The sequence below is a fragment of the Cryptomeria japonica genome, chromosome 10 (assembly GCF_030272615.1).
Source record: "Cryptomeria japonica chromosome 10, Sugi_1.0, whole genome shotgun sequence".
Taxonomy (NCBI): domain Eukaryota; kingdom Viridiplantae; phylum Streptophyta; class Pinopsida; order Cupressales; family Cupressaceae; genus Cryptomeria; species Cryptomeria japonica.
Window position 1 is genome coordinate 186,022,014 of NC_081414.1, and position 12,636 is coordinate 186,034,649.

Genomic DNA, 12,636 nt, shown 5'->3' on the forward strand with positions numbered 1-12,636 from the left:
ATTAAACAATGTCAATTCACAGTACATCCAGTATGGGCTACACTCGGTCATTTATATAAACATATCAGATATGAAATGAAGGGTCTGGGGAAGACAAACAATCATGTGACCATTGGGCTTCATATACCCAACAATCTCCTTCATGAAGGCCAACTGGTACAGCCATGCACTGGCATCCCTGCTTCTATGTTCGATCTTACATTCGAACCAAACCCAGCGAAGATTTTAACATCGCCAAAATTTGTTCAAGAAAACTTCAAATGAACCTTCTCCAAATTCTATCAGACTTAATAAAATTTAAAAATTGAACTTCTTCTATTTCAAAAACAATTTCCTCCTTACTGAGGTGAGGATACTCTGCCTCTTCCTTTACGAAAGTCATCAATATTGCCTCCTTCCTGTTCGCATAAAAAAAATTCTTCTGAATATTATTCCTTGAATCCAACATGTTCTCCTCCATCTACAATGATTTGTTTACCTCCTTCACGCGAGGCTGCTCATTATCCACGTTGATACTATCATCCACATCCATCCAATCAGGTTGGTGAATCATATCTCTCTTCTCTGCCTGTGACACCTTAAACCGCTTGGAGTGATTCCTAGTGTCCTCTGCTCCTATCAATGGATGCTTTCGCTTCAACCCATAAAATCATCTTTGCACTTCTTCATCTAAGTCCATAGGTTCATAGTCTTCTATGAAATTATCTATGCAAAGGTTGTCATCATCATCATGGGAGTGCTTCTTTATTTTTGCCAAGGTCATGCCATCTACAGAGCTCTTTGAAGCCACAATTTCTCCTAGGCTTCCTTGCCTTGCTACCTCACTCCAATCTGCACCCTCCTCATCCCGGGAGTCAACAACAGATTCAACTTGGATCTTCGATGGCATACACCCTTTTTCCTCCAATCTCTTGAGTTCATCCTCTCCAACAACAACCTCTTTTCCAGCATATTTCTACTCAGAAAGTCCAGCGCCTATATAGGGACTATCTTCAACTCCAAACGAGGCATCATGGTGTTCAACCTTCACTACACGAATGCCTACAACTTCCCGATCATTAATAGTTTGGCCAATAAGTGCCAAAGTTGGCTCAAGGGGAGAGAAAATAAGAATCCCAACATCCTTTTCTTTCATTGGATTCTTCTCTTCAACCAAGTTCCCATCTTTCTTCAAGCCATCCCTCCAATGTACGTGACGCTTGAAGCATAGTTTTAAATGGAACGTAAAACTACCATAGAAGTTATAAATTTTACCTTCTCCTTCTTCCTCCATCTCTGCTCAAGCCAACATGGCTCCGATACCAATTGTAAAGATTAAAACGAGCAGAGAATCAAAAACAAAATAGCAAAAAAGAAAACACACAACACAAGGTTTAACGTGGTTCACCACTAAGTGGCTACGTCCACCAGAAACGCAGGGAAACTATTCATTAAACAATATCAATTCACAGTACATCCAGTATAGGCTGCACTCATCCATTTATATAAACATCAGATATGAAATGAAGAGTCTGGTGAAGACAAACAGTCATGTGACCGTTGGGCTTTATATACCCAACAATAACATTATATATTATATTTTATTAATATAATATATTGTTATATTATTATACTGAAGGTGTTCCTTATGACAAAGAAAACCTTCACTTAAACATTTGATGGTCTTAATTTCAATAGAGATGTGCAAGACGATATAATATATCTTGTTCATTCATTCTTTGTCTCCATTTTATTTTCATTCAAGGCTTTTCATGTGAGTAAATTAATGATTATTAAATTCACCTTTCAAGTAAAATATCACATTAAAAAATTACGACAAAAAATAAAAATGAATGAATCTTCCAAGTTCTCAAAATTTACATAGGATTATCTACACCCAATGTATTTACTTTTGAAAAATTAGATGTGTTTACTATAGTGGTGATGGGTCTACTTTTACATTTGGGTAATTCTTACCCTCCATTTACTATTTTCATATGTTTTTATAGGGGTTAAAAATTCATGTTTATTAATTTTTAATTGTTTTAAATGTATTTTTTAAAATTTATTTGGTTTTGCACATAAACATGGATAAAAAATTATTTTTAAATGCACTTTCATATTATAATTAAATTTATAATTTTTTAATTAAATTTTATTTCATTTATGTATAAAATTATTTTAAATACATTAATACTATATTTCTTAGGGAGTTTAGAGATGGGTGTTGTCTCCTGCAAGCGTAGGTGGAGAGTCCAGTGACATGGTGTTGTTTTTTGTTTTATGGTGGGGACATGTCTTTTTTGGATATGCGTCTTTTTAGACTTAGTTTGGCCAAAAAAATTGATGTAATTAGATTTTTTTTTTAGGGGTTGCCTTTAATTAGCAATTTTGGTAGGAAGTATTGCCTTTTTCATAGTTTTAGATATTTGAGATCTTGTTTGGATATTATATGTGAACTCTTTTTTGGATATTAATATAATAAATATTATTACCAAGCAAAAAACAAAAAAAAGTATTACATTAATTAAATTCTATTTTATTTATATTAATATTCATTTTCTAATCTAAAGATAAGTATATTAATAATAAATTTGTTAAAGATATTCATTAGTTTATAAATGAATTAATTATATTTTAGATTTTCTAAATAATAATATAGCTTAAATTTTATGATTTATCATTCAGATTTACTCTTTATCAACTAATCTTAAATTTGTTATTAAAATTAAATATTTCTATTAATTATTAAATATCATATTTAATTAAAAATAATATAAATTATTAAATATTGTATTATAAAATTTTATATTTTATTTAGTTGTGATATATTTTAATAATGTGTTTAGTGATAGTAAGTTTATATAAATCATGTCCAAGGGGTTGAGCTTAGTTGGTTAAAGCATTGAGTTCTCAATGTGGAGACCCAAGTTCAACTCCCATGAGGGACACCTTTGTGGAATTCTAAGTTGTGACTCTTGGTCACTTCAATGAGAAAATTATGAGCTTTATTGTAATGTTGTTCTATGATACTTAATACAAAAAAGTATATAAATCATCAAACAATTTTTTATCAAAGACTTCTATTTAATTTTCTCCACTAATCTATGTAAATAATATATTTTTAATAATTGTCATGAATTCTTTGACCACAAATATATCATTTTATCAATATGAATATTTTATTATAATACTTTTAGAAAATTACATTGTATAGTATTTTGGATTTAATTAATTTCAATTAAATGGTTAATTATAGAAAAAATCAACCCTTTAGAATTACATAGAAAGTTAAAACCTAACTAATTTTAACCCTTTGGCCATGATTATATTATTTAATTTGAATAAAAAATAAAATTTAAATATCTAATACTTTATGAACAAACAACTCTCTTTTAGGTCAATCCTTTACCACTACACTTGTACTCATTTAGAAATTCTCAAATGTGTCCCTCATGATTAACATTTTTTCTTAGATAAAAATGCACCAAAATGAGTGTTAGTGAATGCTCTTTGCATAAACATATTTACAATCACATCATTCAGGGACTCTCTAAAATGGATCTCCACATGATGTTGCTTTTTGACCACTAATAGGACTTGAATCAACTTCCTCATAGGTAGTAAAATTATCAAAATATAAGGTGTCATCACTACCTCTATACTAGGCCCTCTTTCTATTATCAAATCTTAAACATAAATGAAAGAAAAATATAATTTGCAACAAACTCTACTAAACATAGATTCAAAAAAACATGTACTCTTATCATTTTCATTCTCAGTTGATGTGTTGGTATGTAACTCAGCTTGTATTCACTCTTGTAACACATCCATATTGATCTCAATCTTCAATGGAGCGTAAAGATATTTTCATTAGAAAACAACCTATGAGAAGCATTTCTTCTTCTGACATATATGTTGCTCCTCAAATTAATTTCTACAATTTCTTTTTTGTCAAATGTTATTCAAAAACTAAAGACCAATCAAAATTAGGGTTCTTGATTTAAAGGATAAAAAAAATATCTTATTGACTCAATATGGAAAGTTGTTCAATCTTGAGTGTTTGTGGCTAAAAAAACATTGTTCTATCAACACTAGAAGATTAAATACAATCTCCCCCTCTCAAGCTATCTCTCACCATCTTTCTATCTCTACCACTCTCTCCCTTTCTCTTCCCATGAATCTCTATTTCTTCCTCTCTCTACCTTACACTATATCTTTATCTCTACTTCATATTTCTTTATCTTCCCTCTCCCCCTCACTCTTTGTCTCCTTCTCTCTAACACTCTATCTCACCATCTATCTCTCTATCTCTCCCTCTCCCTTTTCATCTATATCTATTTCACTCTACCTTTGTCTTTCCCTCTTTATCTCCCTATCTCTCTATCGCTATCTTTTCCTCTAACTCTCTCTATCTCTCCATGTTTGTCTATCAAGCAACCTCATGTACAAAATAAATGTATAAAAAAATAGAGCAAAATTTTCCCTACTTGACTTTCTATAACTCTTCGGTGTACCCATTGAACACCAAGATGTGATTTCTAGTTTTAAAATTATTTTCATTTTTTTTAATTAAACATGTTTAAGTAAAAAATATATTATATATATTAATATTGTAATCATAATAATACTATTACATTTTATTAATTATTATTATATTACTATCAATAGATGTTTTCATTCTCATACACGTTCTCATGTTTTCAAGATAATTTTAATAATTATAAATTGAGCAAAAATAATACACATTCTTATTTTTTTGATTAGGCAGAAAAATAAAATATTAAAATGAAATTACTCTCATAACTCATACTAATATTTACAATAGCAGTTGCAAGTGTCTCAGTCTCAGAATTGAACTTCGCTGAAAAGAAAATAAAAGGAAGAAAAACATTTGCCGAGAAGATTTTGCAGGCTTACTTTTAAGCCAAAATATTGCTTGCGATTTAGAATTTGATTTTAGGATGGTTTAAGTGCCTAAATCTTGTTTTTTTAATTAAATATTATATATTGTTTAAAATTAAATCAAACCATCCTATGTGGCTTTTTGGATAGGTGTGCCTTGCTATTGAATCTTCATTTTACATTTTAAAGTGTTTTCAACAAATCAGACAAAAAAATTATTAGTTTGGTGTAAAGGAGTTACTATTGTAGACATATCTTGAAGCTTAATACATATCTTGGAAAAAAGGAGTTACTATTGTAGTCTGTATTTATTAAGTTATTTTTTGGTATATTCAAATAAACTTTCCACAAAAGATAAATGATATGTGATGCACTGCAAAAAGGATGTTAGGAACACAAGATTCAAACATTAGTGTTGTTAGTTATCAATCAAAAATGAAAGATGAAAGTGTTGTGCTCTGTGAAGTGTACCTATACCTGCAAACACAATGCAGTCAATAAATCATTACAAGCAATGGTTAGCGAATTAAAACAAGGAAATGTAAAACCATAGCTAATCGACTTATTGCCTCCTAGTAAATGCGAGTATAAAAAATGGTCTCAGATCTGATTATGCATATTCCAGTGACTTGACTACACTTAGATGGAGGATTTGAATGATGAGAATGCATGATCTAGCAAGAATAGCATGATTAAGCTATATGATTTCATGATTGATCTAGAAAATGAGCTAGAATGAAGATGCAATTAAGCTACAATTGAACATGATAACATTGCTAAAAATGATAAACTAGAAGCTAGATGCCTATAGTAACAATGCATAAGATGAGATGAAATTGGGATCCTTTGTGCTCCAAAATGAGGTCTATTTATAGGATTTCCCAAGGCTAAGGGTGAGGTGTCAGGAATCAACGGTCAAGATTGATTTGAAGATATCAATGGTTAAATTGGAGGAGGTTGGCAAAGGGGTTGGATTAAAGGGAACATTTGTCATCTCTATGGTGACAAGTGTCAAGAGGCTTCTAGAAGGGTTTGGATGAAAGGGAACACTTAGTGACAAGTGTCACAAAGGTTCTAGAAGAAGTTGGATGAAAGGGGACATGGTGGTAGGTAGAATGGGTTAGGTTTAGGAGTGGTAGAAGTTAGGAGAATTTGAATTTAAAAATTCAAATAATGGGAAAAGGCTAATTAATCTCAACAACTCATGATTGAATTGTTTTAATTAATTAAGGATTTTAGAAGAAATGATTTTGATGGAGGGAATTAATTAATTTAAATTAATTAATTAAAGGGGTGAAATGAACCTATTAAATAAATCCTTAGATTTATTAATAAGTAGATGAAAGGGGGAATTTAATCAAATTGCTTAGTGAATTCAATTAAATTGGGGAGGGAGATTAATTAAATAATTGCTTATTTAATTAATTATCTTTAGACCATTTTTAGATGTATACAGAAAGAAACTACAATCCTAAGCATGCATATCAAGAGAGATATTAAATAGATTATAGAAAGCACACAAAAACGGAGGAAGGACATTAAACCCTCCCAAATACTCTCCAACATTCTCATAGTTGCTCCTGCCTTGTTCCTCTCCTCTCCAAGTTCCACATGACTATAGCCCTTAGCTTTTTGCACTACTATGGATATCTTATGGAGATTCAAGATTATGAAAAATGACTAATTATGCAAATGCAAGCTAAATATGAGAAAGTATCTAATTAATCTATGTTAATTTTAACCAAAATAACAAAGAAAAGTGCTCCTAGATGCTCTCTCAAATTTGGTATAAGTTTGATGCATACAAGATAATCTGGATTAAGAAAGAATGGGCTCTATTTATAGGAAAAATGGAGAAATGGATGGTTGAGATTGAGTAATCTCAACAAGGGTCGGGATTGATGGGTTTATGATCCATGTGAGGGCTTTCAACCCAATCTCAGGATGACAAATGTCAACATGAGATGGCTTGAGAGGAGAGGGAAGAAGCATTAAATGCTTGAAATGACTTGAAGGTTACCTTAGGAGGTAAGGTTAGGCTTGAGTTGAATTAATAAAGCTTTTATTCAATGAATAATGCCTTTATCCAATGGAAAAACTCATGCGCAAGAGTTAGTGGGGATAACCATGGTCAAAATAATGAATGCTTGAAGAAACCCATGAGTTAAATGAGGGTTGAGTTAGAAGGGAAGTCTCTAACCATGTGGGTGAGTTGAGTTAACCATTAATGGTTATGTAAGAACCATAAATGGCTATTGTAGTCACATAAATCTGTCCACATAAATAAATGAATATTTAGTATTTATTTGATTATTTAACCATCAATCAATAATTAATTAAATTAATATATTTAATTAATTCATCTTAACTCTCTTCTCCTAATAATTAAATAAATTATTCAATTTATTTGATTTAATTCACTTAACCAAATTCAGACCATTAATTAAATAAATAAATCATATTTATTTTATTAAATCTTCTCTCACATTTAAATAAATTAATATTTATTTAAATTCCCCCAAAATCCCACCTCTCACATTTAAATAAATTATTTATTTAAATCACCTTTATCCTCCACCCACTTGCATTTTCCTACAAATGCAAGTTGCACGACTATTTTAAATAAATTATTTATTTAAATCACCTTTATCCTCCACCCACTTGCATTTTCCTACAAATGCAAGTTGCACAACTATTTTAAATAAATTATTTATTTAAAATCCTATTTATCCTCACCCACTTGAAACCTTTAATGGTTTCCCTTAAAGTCTTCAAACTTAATGGCTTCCTTCTAAGAGTCTTCTTAAGCCTTTAATGGTTTCCCTTAAAGTCTTCAAACTTAATGGCTTCCCTTAAAGTCTTCTTAAGACTTTAATGGTTTCCCTTAAAGTCTTCAAACTTAATGGCTTATTTCTAGAGTCTTCTTAAGCCTTTAATGGTTTCCCTCAAAGTCTTCAAGCATTTAAATGCTTTATCTTTCTTTTTCTCATGTAAATAAATTAAGATTTATTTAAATCCAAAATTCACATTCACATTTAAATAAATTAATATTTATTTAAATATCTATCCAAATGCAAATTACACCATTTAATTGAAATAAATGATTTTATTTTAATTGAAAATCCCAAAATTCCTCCCACTTGCATTCTCCTACAAAACCCACTTGCAATCCTAACCCCCTTCTAGATTCTTCTAACCCCTTCCTAATTAGCTTAATCCATCCCCTAAATATTGTCACATTCCTAAGCAACTTGGAGTCACTTCTCAAAGCCCTCAAAGTCTTTGAAAGGCATTTAAGGCTTTAAGTCTTCAAATGGTTAACCTCTAAAGTCTTCCAAACCATTAAAGGCTCTTACATAACCATTTATGGTTAACTCACCTTTTACCATTGGTTAGAGACTTTCCTCTAACTTAACCATCCTTTTGACTCATGGGTCTCTTCAAAGCATTTATTTCTTTGACTAGGGTAGCCATCATGTCCCCTCAAACATTTAATGCTCCTTATCTCTCCTCTCAAGCCTCCTCATGGTGACACTTGTCAACATGGGATTGGGTTGAAAGTCTCACATGGATTGAATATCTTTCAATCCTAACCCTTGTTAAGATTGCTCAATCTTAACCCTTCGTTTCCCCATTTCTTCTATAAATAGAACCCTTCTCCTCAAGCAAAGGGGGAAGCATTAGAGTATTGTTGTTATACTGGTATTAGCATAGAGCTTTTTCATAGCATCACTATCTACACTTGCATAGCATTTATTTATCATTTTCAACCATCTTGAATCTCCATATGGCATCCATGGCTAGTGCTAAAAGCTGAGAGCTACACTCATGTGGAACTTGGAGAGGAGAGGAACAAGGAAGGAGCAACTATGAGCATCTTGATTAGCTATTTTATTCTATGTTTATATGCTTTCTATTTCATGCTTAATATCTCTCTTGATATGCCTGTTTAGGATAATCTTGTCATGCCCAAACTTTTGGGCACAAACGGAATAAAAAAAATTTTAAAATACTTAACTTAGAATGACTAACTTAATTAAAATAATGCAAACTAGTTTGGTCTTAACTATGTTTTGAGTGAATCAAACAATTAAATTAATTAGGCGATAAATAATCTAAGTTTTAAGCGAGCTAATATTTCTCCAAAAGAGTTATTACTATCTTCCATTAATAAATAATTTAACTCTCTTAGCCAATAATCTCAAAACTTAATATATAATTTCTAAAATTAATTGTCCAATAATCTCTTATAATTCTCTAATTACCTAGGGTCCAAAATTGATTTACCCCAACTCTTTGATTTAATAATCTATTAAGTTAAAATTTCCATAATTTAAAATACCTTAAAATTTAAAATTTAAAAGGGACCAACTTGACCCTACATATATCATTTTATTTTCCCCAAGGATTTATCCTTCCAAAGAGTTTAAAGTCTCCTTATTAAAAAGCTTCTATGGTTAATTAATAATTTAAAAGTGCATTACTTAGTTTACAACTAACTATTTTGATTCCATATAAATATAGAATTTAATTTTATATATATATATATATATACACACACTTATATATGTATTCTAAGAGAAGGGGGGGAGGGGGGTTTTCGTTTATTTTATTAATTTACCCCCCTTTTTTTTTTAAAAAAAATCCAACAAGCCACATGCTAACCCTAACCTCTTTTTTAAAACACCCATCCCACACTAATATCTTATTTTAAAATCTATGTGTGATTGCCCTAACCCGAAACTAGGGTTAGGGCATATATGTTATAACATTTATAATTTTTTTATTGAGTGTTGAGTGTGTGTGAATGACTCTTTTATTTTAGTTTTTTTTAGTTTTTCTTTTTTTTTAAATGTGTTTATCATATATATATATATATATATATATATATATATATATATATATATATATATATATATATATATATATATATATATATGTATGTTTCATTTTGTTTAAGAGATATATAAGTTTCCAGGGTCATATATCTCTTAAACAAAATGAAACATATATATATATATATATATATATATATATATATATATATGCAAAAAACTAATAAATGATTTGCAGCATAAAATAGTTATAATATACATTTCTAGTTTGTCAATAAATAGACTTTAAATTTTGCCCTTATCTTTTTATTTACAAAACTCAAACTAATTATTTCCTTAGCATAATAGACCTATTTGTTAGAGGAAAGGAGATAACTATATTGTTTATTTGCTTAAAGCATTCTGTAACTAATAATGCATTCTAACAGCAATCTTAAAATATAATCCCTTTTGGTAAACAAAATAAAACTAAAACTAAATGCTAATTTTTTTTTTAATAAAATAAGCTACTACAATAAGATTTAATTTCTGCATTAAATAGAAAAAGAAATGACAGATTTAATTTATTTGCAGCAGCATAAATAAACGTAAATAAACATACAATAACAGATTTAATTTATTTGCATTTAATTCAAAAGGCTTATATGCTTGCTTTTCTCATTTTCCATAAGATTACCTACATGAGGAATAATTGAACTTATATTTTTCTATCTGACAAGATCACTACAAATGTTATTTTGGTAACTATTAGGAACTTGATAAAAGTAGTACACATTTTATTTTGCAAAGGCAAATCAATAGGACAAAGGATTTCCTTATAACATATTTATAGTGCAATGTAGATAAAAATACAAATGGGATTAAAACCCTACTAGTTTCTTCATTCTAATGAGAGGGAACTTAAATAAAAATACATATTTTACTTTGCTTTTGGAAAGATAAATACAACATTGACTCCTCTTTTCTTTTTGCTACAATTAAATACAATCTTTTCTTTTCTGAAAACTTTTTTTGCAACTTAAAAACAGCAACTATTCCCTTTATCTTTTCTTTCCATCCCAAGCAACCTGCAATAATTTACAACTTGACCATGGAGAGCTCACCTCCCAGCCTAGGCTTACTAGAAGCCACCCCCGAGCTTGGAGAACCAAGTACTAGATGGGTCACAAACAAACAAACAACACAACAACAAAAAAAAACACTCAACATGCATTTTCCCATCCCAAGCTACACTCTCACCACAACTTGTGATGATCTTTCCACTGGTGGAAGTGGACCAAGTACCATTGGGGAGATTGCAAGCATAATACAACTCAAGCCACCTCATGGCAAAACAAAATACAACAAATTTCATCTCCACACCTTATGCCCCCCCAAAGGCATAAAAGCCATATTTTCTCCCCTTATGACCCCCAAATGCATACACAAGGCTATGCAGCAAGGGTCACAAAGGACACCCTTGAGATCACTCTCCATAAGGAGATCCTCTCACCCAAGGCTGTCATATTTCTTCCACCCCAAGAACATCCTACTCTCCCAAGAGTAGGAGGCCTTGGACACTCCCAAAACAAGAACACATAAACAAAGAACATGGAATGAACATTTACATTTTTCTCCTACAAACAAATTACATATACACATCTCTTCATACAAGCATTTCTTTCTTTCAAAAACAACATAAACAACATAAACAAAAGGAAGTAAAACCAACCTTAATCTGCCAATAGGTATGTTAGACTTAGTTGGGGATGAGCTGCCCAGATCCACACAAACTTTCCACCAACACCTTCACCAAAATTCTATCCTACAACTAAATTTCAAAAATTGCATAATCTCCAACAATGGAGAGTGGGTGATTACTCACTAAGTCCCTAATCCTTGCCTAAGAAGGCCTCTCTCACACTTCCCAACCCCTTGGGTAAGGTGAGAGTTCCCATTGGTTGCTCTTCCCAACCTCTTACATATTACTAAAACTGGAAAGGGAAAAGGTGAGAGAGGATGGGGAAGAGAGTTTGACATCAAAAGGGAAGGTTGTCTATCCTAGGAGGAACCTTCTAAGTTGAATTTTCGCTCACCTTGGGAAAACCACTTTTTGAGGTGACTAAACAGTCACATGTTTCAAAATACCCCTAACCCATAGGTATACCCTTTGGACCTTTGGAAAATCCCTATAACTGACCCTAGGAGTCCATTTGACCCCTTAGAAACCCAACTGAAGTTAACCTACGGGTCAAACCTGAGTTGACCACTCCCAAGACTCCCTACCCAAGGCAAATTTGGGACCACACTCTTGTGTTTGAATGGCTTTGGTAGAAACAAAACTCCCTCCAAGAGACAAGTCAAAATCAATGACACTAATCATCACATGTGTCAAGTGACACAATAAAATACAATATAAAAATCACACATGGAATTTGTCTCTTGTAGGTTTACACAATTAACTAAAATCAAATTAACACACATGCATCATTTACTTTCACGAATAAAATACATTACAAACGGGGTGTTGTCTCTCCAAATAGACAACCCCTAGCTTAACAAACGTACATTGGTCTAGGTTTGGTTCTCCATATTTATTCCATGGTCACATGGATAATTTTCCTGCACATCTCAATTAACACATTAGTAATTCCAAATAATCACAATTATACATAATTAAATACATAGATTTCATTGCACATCAAACACTCATACATTTGACAATAATAATTCAATATCTCATTCATTCAAATTCGATTCCACCTAAGCAATTATCATAATTCTCAAAATTGAACCATTCATAAAATAAACATCATTTTTCTATCATCAAAATGAAGTCCTGCAATTCCAATAATGACATTCACCATTTCAAAGTAATTCTATTCTAGCAACATATAAGTTTTCATAATCAAAATGCATAAAATGAAGCATCAATATA